Source organism: Rhipicephalus sanguineus, chromosome 7 (genome assembly GCF_013339695.2).
Source record: "Rhipicephalus sanguineus isolate Rsan-2018 chromosome 7, BIME_Rsan_1.4, whole genome shotgun sequence".
In the NCBI taxonomy this organism is placed as follows: domain Eukaryota; kingdom Metazoa; phylum Arthropoda; class Arachnida; order Ixodida; family Ixodidae; genus Rhipicephalus; species Rhipicephalus sanguineus.
In genome coordinates, this window is record NC_051182.1 from 150,727,886 (window position 1) to 150,739,585 (window position 11,700).

Consider the following 11,700-nt stretch of genomic DNA (forward strand, 5'->3'; position numbering starts at 1 on the left):
GGCGGCGTCACACAGACATGCCTCCCTCGGCTTCGCGACAAGCCTAGCTTGACTGATGGTCGGTCAGCAATCCAGTGACGAAGAGCGAGCGAGTGCGTAAGCGGCCTGCACACTGAAAACAGGCGAGAAACAAGAACGTTTCTTCGCGGTGAAGGATGCGCCTCGCACATCGCTGGCAATCTTATCGTCATCAACAGCAGCAGTACTCTTCGGCCGCCATAGGTGGATAGCAAAATGACGTCTTCCGGTTCGATGCCTAGCTCTTCGCTGTTTCAAGGTGTGTGCCGTTCAGTGTAATAGGGGAGAAAACACGTACTTTCTGCGACGCGGTTATTGAAGCAGCGAAGAGCTGAGCCTTGAAGGTTCCGTGAACCGGAAGTGCTGTAGCAGACGACGCGCCGTTTTGCTATCCACCTATTGCTTCCGCGATCTAGAATGCGGATGCGTTTTTTTTTCTCCTTTTTTTCCCGCACGCTTCGTCCCTCCTTTTACCTGCCTCGATTCGTTACGCGTCGATATGAAACTACCAATGGAACTGCGAATGGAACTACGGACACAGCTCCGAGCAAAAGCTCACTCGCATCTAAAGAAACGTGCTCTGACGACACGCACAGACAGGAACGCACAGTTATTATCAAACTTATGGCATTCAGTCACGATGCTGGGAATTAACAGTCAACGACACACCGCAGTGGAATCAAGCAGCTTTGTCACTACGTAACTATTCACAACCGTCATAGTTGCTTCGATTACACAAATGGGAGCTGTCAGCATATTTTCTCATCACTATTAATATTTGTAAGATTTCAAAACTATAAGAAAGAAATTATGCGGTCGCGTATTTATTTTATGCTAGTATTGTTTTTGCAGGAATTGTACGCTCATAGTTTTGTATTGGTGAGTGCAAGTAACCAAACGGATCTTGGAGGCGGAAATGGCGACGTTCAGATGAAACTCTGAGCCGGAGTGGGCTAGCCCAGAGCCGTATATTCCCTTTGGGAGAGTTCGGCGCTCTTTTGATCTCGCCGCCAGTCTGGCAACAGCGCGCTTCCACGCCGCCGACGCCATTTCGTGCCGAGGTTTCTCGTGATGCTGTACCCGTGACGTCGCTGTCGGCATTTATGCTTCCTCTGTGACCGACCTGGTGTGTCTTTGCTGCTGTTCGTGTACGTGTCGGCTGCGTGGAACATCGTGGACCTGCACGGACGTCGCAATGTGGGCTTGCAGCGCGGTAGGCTGCTCTAAAGGCTCTGTTATACTCCGACGTGCGTTCGCGTCAGCCCGCGGCGGCCGGAGTTGGCGACGCTAGGTTCGTCACGTTACGTTGACGCGAAAACAGAGCACTCTATACTCCCACTTGCGCGACGCACTACGCGTCCCTTCTTCACGTAGAGACACAGACGCAGTTCAGTCTGGATAACGTCGCCGGCGTGGAATGCAGCATGTCGCATCTCGCGCCGGCTGCAGCCGGGGCGCGTTGACGGACGCTGGGTGCGTCAGTCGCATCGCGCGTTGGCCTATAGAGTGCTGCACGTTTGTTAGGGTAGCGTCACTGTGCCGAGCGTGCGCGCGCGTCGACGTTACGCTGGAGTATGTCAGCCCCTTAACTCGCTGAAGAAAGGGTTCGCCAGAGACGGAGCGATGCGGGCGCACGCCAACGCGAGCTTACAGTGCCGCGGCACAAAATGGCGGACAGCGCCGCGCCGCCGCTAAATTTGGATGGTTGTTGGCTCAGCCCCTCCGCCGAACTCTCCGAGGCTAGCCGAGAAGCAACTTCATCACTGAGAGCCCAATGATGTTTAAAAAGAAACGATCTTTCGAGTGAAGTTTGGATTGACTGATCTGTGCAGCTGGCGGTGGCATTCCAAAGAACCCGCCTCACCCACGGGTGGCGCGCACCGAAGAAATAATGAATGAAGCAGAACAAACTTTTTCCGGGGCTGGGGTTTTAACCCCCCCCCCCCCTCGTCTGAAATCGAGCGCCACGCGTCCATGCTTTCCCAATGTGAACTGACCTGAAGCATACGAATGCGTTCTACCGACGATTCAAAAACAACTGGGAAGCAGTACACTTGCTGTGGGCGCTTCATTGAAACATTTCGTGTTGCCGGACTGAAAGTGGTCTGCTAGACAACGTGTAAGGTCGATATCAGGAATTGCGCATTTCAGGTAAATTCCGACTTCCAGAAAATAGAATTCATAAACCGTCTTTCCATGATCTTTCGTTCGGACGTTCTACAGGCTGACGAACGCTGGAAAGAACATAAGCGACGCCACGACGATTCAGCTCGAAAACAACATTCCGGGGACGGCCGCTACATATAAATAAATAAATAATAAATAATAAATAAATAAATAAATAAATAAATAAATAAATAAATAAATAAATAAATGAATAAATAAATAAATAAATAAAGAAAGAAAGAAAGAGAGAAAGAAAGAAAGAAAGTTAGGCACACCCATGCCAAGCTTCCCTAGCGCCCATTTCCCCGATGAGAGAAGGATTTCTGATTTTTTTTTCAACCTCCTTGGTGGACCCCAAGGTGGCTCCGGTGTGGCAGTGAGGTAACGCCCATTCACGTAAGAATTTCGCACTAATGTTACAGCGAAACTGCACATATGGCTAGGCGAAAGCAAAATTTGTCTGTCCTATGTACGTATCAACTCCTAACGCACATGCGCCACAGGAACAGTGCGCCCAAACAAACATCCGTGCGGATATCTTCACTTTACATCAAAAATATTCCATTAAAGCGACAACCGCCTGGTGCGACGTCCGTCGACAGAAACAAACAAGCAAACATGACGCTGGCAGGTTTCTCCCGGGCAAGTTTTCGGTGCCATGCGAACGACACCTCCCAGTTTTTCCACCGGAACGACGACAGGCGCGTGGCGGGTGCGTCTTCTCGACGCGTTTCCCGTTGATGCAATACGTACCGTACAACGTACTACGCGAGCGTGCGCGCTTTTTTTGCGGCGCCACAGCGTACTTTCTAGGTGAAACCGGAAAGTATACAAGCTCCGAGTTGCACGGCGCGGGTGCTCGGTACTAGAAAGTCGCTACGCACGAAATAAATCAAAAAGTGATGCGCCGTTCGGGCGCGAAGTGTCGCCGATGTACCCAACAATGGCTGCTGCACTCGAAGTAGACGACCGGCGCAGACGAAGCATTAAAAAAAAGCTCTCGCGTTACCCTGCATGTGGCGGTCGTTGTGGTGGTTCTTAATTAGATTAGCTGCGGCTGGGCTAGACCTGGCTTTCTCTCGGAATGATTGCTGGCCAGACTAAATCTATGCAGCGATGCTGAAACCTTGTAAAGGGTTAGTGTTACAGCTAAGCGAATAGAGGGCGCCTTAAGGTATGAGGTTTGAAGGCCTAGTGGTCTGCCGCTCAATCATGAGTCCACTATATAAGTTATCCTTCTACAGCGCCAATCAATCAATCAATCAATCAATCAATCAATCAATCAATCAATCAATCAATCAATCAATCAATCAATCAATCAATCAATCAATCAATCAATCAATCAATCAATCAATCAATCAATCAATCAATCAATCAATCAATCAGCCAGTCAGATCTTAGTGTGTATTATACATGTAATGACAGGTTATTGTTATACAGGTATTGCCCCAGAGCCCTTTCGATGGCTGTGGCGGGGGTCCGTTTTTTAACAGAAGTGGTAGTATTGGACTACAAGGCAAATAAATGCAAATTCATACATATACTCAAAAGCTTCGTTACAAAAGCCTGAAAAGGGGATTTTTTTCGTTATCTCGGTTACTCTCGTAAGTTATGTAGATGAACGCGAAGAAGTTTCTGAAATAAATTAAACGATGTGGACGATCCTCGAATGAACATTTCCCCGAATCATTAGTTCAATCGTAATATTAGGGTTTCGCCTTGATGGAGTTCTTCCGTATGTCATATTCATGCGCTCCTTTTTTTTTCTTTTCAATAGTTTGAAATATTTGAATTGACAAATCACCCCGTTTTTTATTTCATGACCGCGCTACACTTCCCGCTACATTTCCATGTTTCTTTTGTCTAGCGCTTTCTTTTGACGTTTTAGTGAGCTAAGGTAAAAATAAAAGTTAATCCATTCGTCGTACACATTAGTTCACTTTTACGTGATTTAATTTACTTAATCAGCTGTACTTGACTGTACAGCTGATTTACCGGTGTCGTTTCAAACCCATTGGAATCTCAAACAGACCTTGCTTGCATTAGCGTTAACCAGGCCCATAGCCAGGAATGTTTTTCAGGGGGGGGGGGGGCACTTACTGAAGACCTTCACTATTTGAGAAAAACACCTATTTTCATTATTTAGACTTACTAAAAATACGTACATCACCAAAATTTCGGGGGGGGGGGGTGTCCTATCCCCCCCCTCCCCCTGGCTACGCGCCTGTCGTTAACCTACAACATACGTTACAAGGCCTAAAAATATAAAATCCAAGGCCTTACATGCGTCATGAAACGCGAAAAGTGACAGTCGGTGTCATGAACACGAGTGATGCGAAAAGCCATCACGTGATTACGTCACCCTATGACGTCATCATAACCTCAAATGTCACCATACTTTGTGACGTCGCCATGATTTTACTATGACGCCGAATCACGTGCCTTCGCATAATGACGTCATTCCATGGCATCGTCTCTTGGTCAACGTGGGCCGATCTTGGGGGCCACGTTGACCACAAGCACAGAAGAAAGGTACACGCAAACAGCACGGAGTGGCGCCCGTCTTGTTTACGTGTCTCTTTCATCCGTGTTTGTGTCGTTGTTCTTGCTAAGATGCACAACATCTGCACCAACCAACTAGCGCAAATTTCTGCGTTAAATACGAACTGCATAACCTGGCGAGGCGCAGAAAGCTTCCAAATGCTCTGATTCCGGAGGCACTGCAGAACCACGTTGGGTGCGGAAAGCTTTCGGTCTGAATCCATAAAATAAACTGAGATAAAAAAGATTATGACGTCTTTCGCATTTCAGTCGTCTTAGGTAAGTGCACGAGAGACCGCGTGGCTTTTTTCGAAATACACGGATTTATGAACTATCCGAAACTATGCAACTCATTCGGAATAACGAATTACTCGCAATTACGAATTGGCACTTTACATTTTCAATGTGCCCCTACTATAAGTGGCGTAGCAAGAAATAATTTTCGAGAGGGGGGGGGAGGTGTTGAACCATGCTTTACGTATGCTCGCGAGTGCGTTTGTATGTGTGCCTGTATATAACACACAGAAGATTGAAAAATTTCGGGGGGGTGGTTTGAACTCCCAACCCTCCCTCCTGGTTAGGCCAGGGCCTGCTATTATATGCTTTACGCTGCAGAGGGCGCCTAATGCATGGGGGACCAGCGCAACGCGCTTCAAGAGAACGGTATTCTGGGTGTGCTGGTGGTTGAAACTATACGGCGCGAAACTGCGCACTAAGAAAAAGGAAAGTGCTCGCACACGCACCGCTGCACGGCTCTAAGCCTGAAGCACACGTCGCGTGTGAAACGAGACGCGTTCCTTCTTTCCCGTCCTCGAATGCATATGCGTGTCGAAGAACTGAGGCCGGCGCCAAGCCGCGTCAGTCTCTCGTCGCGTTTCCTACTAGTTTCAACGCAAGCGCTCGGTAAAGGTGGTGGTTTGGACGATGCGCTTTTAGCGGTTCGCTCGACGAGCGCGCGCCGCCTTGCGTATACGTGTCGAAGCGATGTGTCTTTCCGGTAGGTGCTCAGACCTTGACGTCTCGCCTAGCTCGCTTTTTGTTCGTGTCTAGCTGTGGCAGGAGGTTGTAGCGGCGGCGCTCGCGTGCACCAGCAGAGCACGCTGCGCTTAGTGTCGCGGTTTGATTGTTTCTCGGCCAACAGTTTTGTGGTGAAAGACTTTGTAGACAAAGAACGCGTAGCTGTAGCCCTGTGTGATGATGCGGAAAGTTCGCAACCCACTTCCCATTTCCGGCGCAGTGCGGTCGACTGACTATATTAACGCGAAGGGGGCTTGTTGGGAAGTCTTTCGCGCAAATGATACTTCCCCTCTAATAAAAGTCGCTATAGCAACTTAGTGAAATTTCCATAGAATATTTGTTGAAGTTCTATACAATGCTAAATTCTGTAGACGGATGGATGAATGAATGAATGAATGAATGAATGGATGGATTGATGGATGGATGTACGGACGGACGGACGGACATCCCGGCTACTTAATTTTTTTCTAAGCAGTTGTATCACCCGATTCACGGCCAAATAACCAGGTATGTTGCGCGCCCGGTTAATCTGATAACCAACCTGTAGCGAAGCCTTCGAACTTAGTATTGGGTTGCGCTCACGAGCGCCTTCTAGTGGGTCGTCCTTTCATGAGAAACCAAAGAGGACGACCCACCAGAAGGCGCTCGAGAGCGCAATCCATTACTAAGTTCCAAGGCTTCGCTACAACACCTTAACAAACCAACCAAAGAAACACGCGTAAGACAGGCCGCAGCACGGGAAGTCACTTTACACGTACTGTATTTGCTACCTCCTTAGCGTTACAGAAAGTGAAGTATAGATGCTCTGAAGCACCGGGTGAACTTCGCTCGCACTACACATTTTGGGTGACCCAACGTGGACCCCTAGAAGAACCGAAAGCTGGGCCAGTTGATGACAATTCTTGAAAGTATCCGAAAAAAAGCACAAAAAAAAAACGAAACGCACGCGCTTTGTCGACGCTGTCGTGTGTTCCTGCTACTTCTTGTGTCGGTGTCGGTCTTTTGCGCTCTTTTTTAAAAATATGTTCAAGTAGACTTCTGCTTGTTTATTCGTACTCTCTCTCGGCCCGAATCGCAAGCCGTGCGTGCTTTCCACTCGGGCTGCCACGTGATAGCGCGTGTAATATTTAAATACGAAACGAGGCCAACATAGACGTACAGGCATCGGGCCAACTGCTCGTTCTGCCGCATACCACGGCCACCACCGACCTCTTGATTCAACTCTTGAAGCCGAAGGAGGCTTTGCTTGGGCCTTGGGCACCCGCTGTCCATGATGGCCTGGGCCTGGCAGCGCAGGGACCCAACGCTGGCTGGACAGCGCGTCGTACGCGCGTGCCAGCGGTTATTTCGACCTCGCGTCCCTCACCAACGCGCCAGGAGGGGGATCTGTGTTTTACGGGACCCGTGCCGGTGGCGCCTGCGAGAACGCCAAAATAGGAGAAGCCGACGTGCCGAGCCCGAACGCAATAAGCGGCACGTCGGGTGTAAAATATAACGAAACAGAAAAGATGTGCCTGAAATATAACAAAAACAAGGAAAGAAAATAGACATTTTTGTGGCGGCCGTGCTTGAGAGATCATCGAACCTTGGCTCGCAGCCTGCTGCTTCCTTGCGATCAATTTTCTTGTTTCATACTCTTTCCTTTTTCATTTCGAGAAGCTGCTTCCTTCCTCATGTTCTATACATTCCTTGGCGCCTATATTTTTTTTTCCTCCTTCCTCGGCACTGACTTTTTGTTTTTCTGGTTCTTCTTGGTCTTCTTCTTCTTATTGTTCTGTTTTTTTTTTGTCTTTTTATTCTTAGTGTTCCAGTTCTGTTTCTTCCTATACTTTGTCTATAATGCCTTTCCTCAAAGCCGTGGTTGTGAAGTGGACCGACGAGCCCATAGCTTCATATTGGTTTCTCCTGGCAATGTCAGAATGCTTTCATAGGTTACGTCATTGTCTTGCTGTGATGACGCAATACAAGTCGTGTTACGTACCACAGATGGTGCTGCTACGAGCGCTTTTTGTTGATTTAGTTGCTTAGGTTTGCCCTTAATAAATTTCCATGTATTAAGGGGAAGCCAAACGGTTAGAAATAATTGCTGGATAAGGTGAATATATGATATAAGGTTGATTAAAGGTGAATTAAGTATGAAATACACTTGATTAATGGGAAGGAAATGTTAAAGTGAATTAATGTGCATTCAAGGTGAATCAAGTGTAGATTAACACTTTGGCGACCAAGTCTCAGTATGTAGAACCGGTAAGCGGTATGTATGTGAGCGAGAGAGAATTGTAAAGCGCTATAATTAACTCGTAAACAGAAATATTGACCAGTATTTTTTTTTCCTTTGTCGCAATTTCAGGACATATTGACAAAGTTAATCCCCTGCGCCAGGCATCTCGTCGCTGCCGGGACGACGCACCTGAAAGCACTTCACGGTGAATGGGCGAAGTAGATAATTACGCTCGTAGCGAACATTTTTCTTTTTTTTCCTTTATGCCAAAATCGTTTAAAAAATCTGGAGGTGACCATAATCCTTGACTTAGGCGTCTGTTAGTTGCTCTCTCATGTCGGTGTTCGTGTGTCCTGTGTTACTTTGTGTTTCGTCTCGCTGCAGAAGCGGAACTCGGAGTCCACGTAGAAAGAAATGCGTAGTTCAGATCTTCTCCGCCAGGTACCGCAACGATCTCAGCTGCTCACAAGAAAGGCGTCTGCTCTTTGTACAAACTCGTTCGATCAATTTTCATTAAGTGTCCTGACAGTTCATTGGCTCTCATTTTAAACAGTCATGCTTCGATATCACATGCGTCCAATATAACTCTTGGCTTGAACCAGAACCGCTACAACACACGCGTCCTTCTTTCCGTTTTCTATGTGCGTAATAGGCCTAAAATGAAATGTGGATGTCTTTGAAAACGGGATATTCCAAAACTTGCAGTCGTTAACGTTAAACACTTAGTGAACGCAACAAAAAATGCGGCACTTCCCTTATGTATCTTCCTTGTGTGCCGCGTCTTTTCTTGCACTCAGTAACGTTTTAGCGTTATGCACCAATTGGGCCTTCAATAAGACCTTTTGTGTCAAGAGAGTCCTTTATGAAATAATAAACGTAATACCTTGCCCCCTCATACCCCTACCCTCCTACTCTCAGAATGTTCACCCCTAAAACGTTTTCTGGGAGAACCTTGCTTATGAGTATATCTATCTACAGCAGAGAACTATGACGCATATTCATTAAGCAAACGCACATAAAAAACATCTACAAAGAAGGGCATTCAAATGTTGCCGCGTCATTAAACCACGTTGAAGTTTCAACTTGCGCGGACGTACTCGCTTAGCGCTGTCCTCCAAAGGCTTGCACAACCTGAAATAGATGTCTTTTGCTTCCAAAATTGTGGAATTGTTATTTTTCTTCCTTTTTTTCCTTTGGAAGCCTCGTCTGTAGTTGAGAAATCTTGCGGAAATAAGCGTCGCGTAAAAGCCCGGGAGTGGGGAAGCTGCACAAAGAACACTGAAGGGGTCCTGCGTCATGTCAAGAAGGAGGAGAACCATTCCTTCTTTCGATGTGGAACGGAGCCTCATCATATCGACTTCCTACGAGGCGTACGAGACGACGGCCGTACGCACTGCCCCCTTAGGAGACGGCACTTGACATCAGAGGCGGGGAATGGTGTACGACCAAAAAAATGACGCTGACGAGGGATTACATTGCACCACCAAATTACGAGATGCGGTAATTAAAATGTACACGTGCCATTTCTCCGGAGAGAAATCGCTTGTCAAGGCTCGCTGTGTGACGTAATGTGACGTAGTGCATCAAGCATAAGGAATCGCTTTATCCAGCCAAGCCCGAGCAATCACACACTAATGATGGTATGTACAGATGAGGAAGATGTACATATGATGATGATATATAAGGATGATGGAGAGTCATTCATTTGTCGCGCTCCCATGTTCTACTTTTCTTTCTCAATTATTGACATCGATGGCGGTACAGCAAAAGGATAGCTCTGAAAACCGCTTCCGCAGCGCCATCTTACGAGGAGCAGCGCTGCTGTTAAAACAAAGAGAGAGAGAAAACAGACGACGTGAAAGAAAACGCGAACCATATTTTGCACAGGAAAGAAGCCTAGCTGCACGCTCGTACGTGTGTCATCTGCTTCGGAGAAGAGGAAGCAACGTTACAGCCTCCTTTCTCGACCGCCGCAGTTTCGTATACCACGGCGAAAAACCCATAACTCAAAATTTGGGGGTGGGGGGTGGGGGGGGGGGGTTATGCGCGCGATTTCTGCAGTAAGCCGTATACGCTGTACACACTAGAAATGCTCATTCTTTTTCGCCCCATCCTCTCCATTTTCTTCTTTCCTTTATCTTCGTTTCTCCCTCTGTCGACAGTTGCGTCATTACGGGACCCGTTTTCTCTCCCCCTCTCGCCTTAAATGTTTTACGGCCTTCTGCCTTTCCCACTTTCATCCGTCTTTAACGTGTGGTGTGCTGGTGACAGTATAACCCCAAGTGCCTCCTCGTCTCGCTTTCGCGCTGTTACGATTACGCAGTTTTCGTTGGTTTACAATAATGATTGGCCAGGAGTAGAAGGGGGGGGGGGCTTGTATACGACACGTCTCGAAAAAACGGTACATCACTGAGACACGGCAGTATCAGCGAGGCCGAGTGGCATGTCTCAGCGCTGTAAAAGGACAGCGCTGAAGTTACGATTGCGCGTTATCGTATATCACGCCGCAAGAACGAGAGCAGCTGTACCCTTCCGGCGTGTTTTTATTTTCTTTGTTGTCACGTCTTTATTATTACTTTTTTGTAACGGAACGATAATCGTTACATACCCTACGTGGCTCTCCTTGTTTTAACACCGTCCTGCGTCCGGTACTTCTTAGCCACGAACAGCGTGACGTAGCATTCCTAGGAAAAATAAAATATCGCACAGATAGAGCGCTCTATCTGTGCGTCCTTTTGCGCGTTCTGTCTTTTTTGCGCTGTTTTATCTTTCCTAAGTATGAAACAACTCACGCAAGGGTACGTTTTAGCAGCATTCCTGATAGGACCTAGGATGGAGTGCGCCGAGCATTCGAGGAAGCAGACGCAAGCGAGCTATATGACGATTATTGCGGGACAAAAAATGCTGCTCAGACTTTTTCCTTACGGTCTAGGTAAATCAGTTACGCAATATAGCAATGGTCAAGTCCGTTGGGTTGAAAAGAAAAGAATGTGCAAAGGCAGAGGCGTCACTTAGTTCCCGTTGCCGATGCAATGCTATCAGCCTTCATGAGCGCCATGCACCAAGGGCGCGGTAAAGAACAACGTCGACTGCGCGACTGCATGCTACCGTGTTAGGTAGTTTCGCTGTCAGTCATACATGAGGTCAGGACTTATGCGTTGTGTCTCGAGTGTATCGGCGCTAGGAGGGGGGGGGGCACTCCCCTCTCCTCTAGCGCCGCCCCTGCAAGGAACTTTTTTTCAGTACAGCTGCTTTCATCATTTAAGGACATTCGCTGCAGATGCATTGACCTGCAGTTCGTTACAATGAAGACATCGTTGTAAATGTCGTGCACCATCGTAACGCTCGCAGTATGGCCTAGACGCAAGGAACTCTTCGTTATACGTGCTATAGCGGGCTCAAGGTCGATCTTGTACCTATTTACCCACTTTCAGGCTTGTAAAGAGTGCTCCTTTTAATGTGAGCAAGTTCCATCACTGAGCGTACACAAGTTCTAACCTGTGGTACCGCCTCTGGGAAAGTAACTTCCGCGCGATCTCATGCGTTAAGTTCGAGGGGTCACGCATCGACAAAGCAAACCTTCGCATTTAGCCAAAGGGTGTGTGTGCCAGGGACATTTCGTCCGAGGGAGTACGTCTCCGCACTCGCTCAACTAGAGTGCTACTCTGGAAACTGTCTAATTCGGCCATCTTGTAAACTTTCGTAATGGAGGCATTTTAAGCCAATCCGAGAGGTCC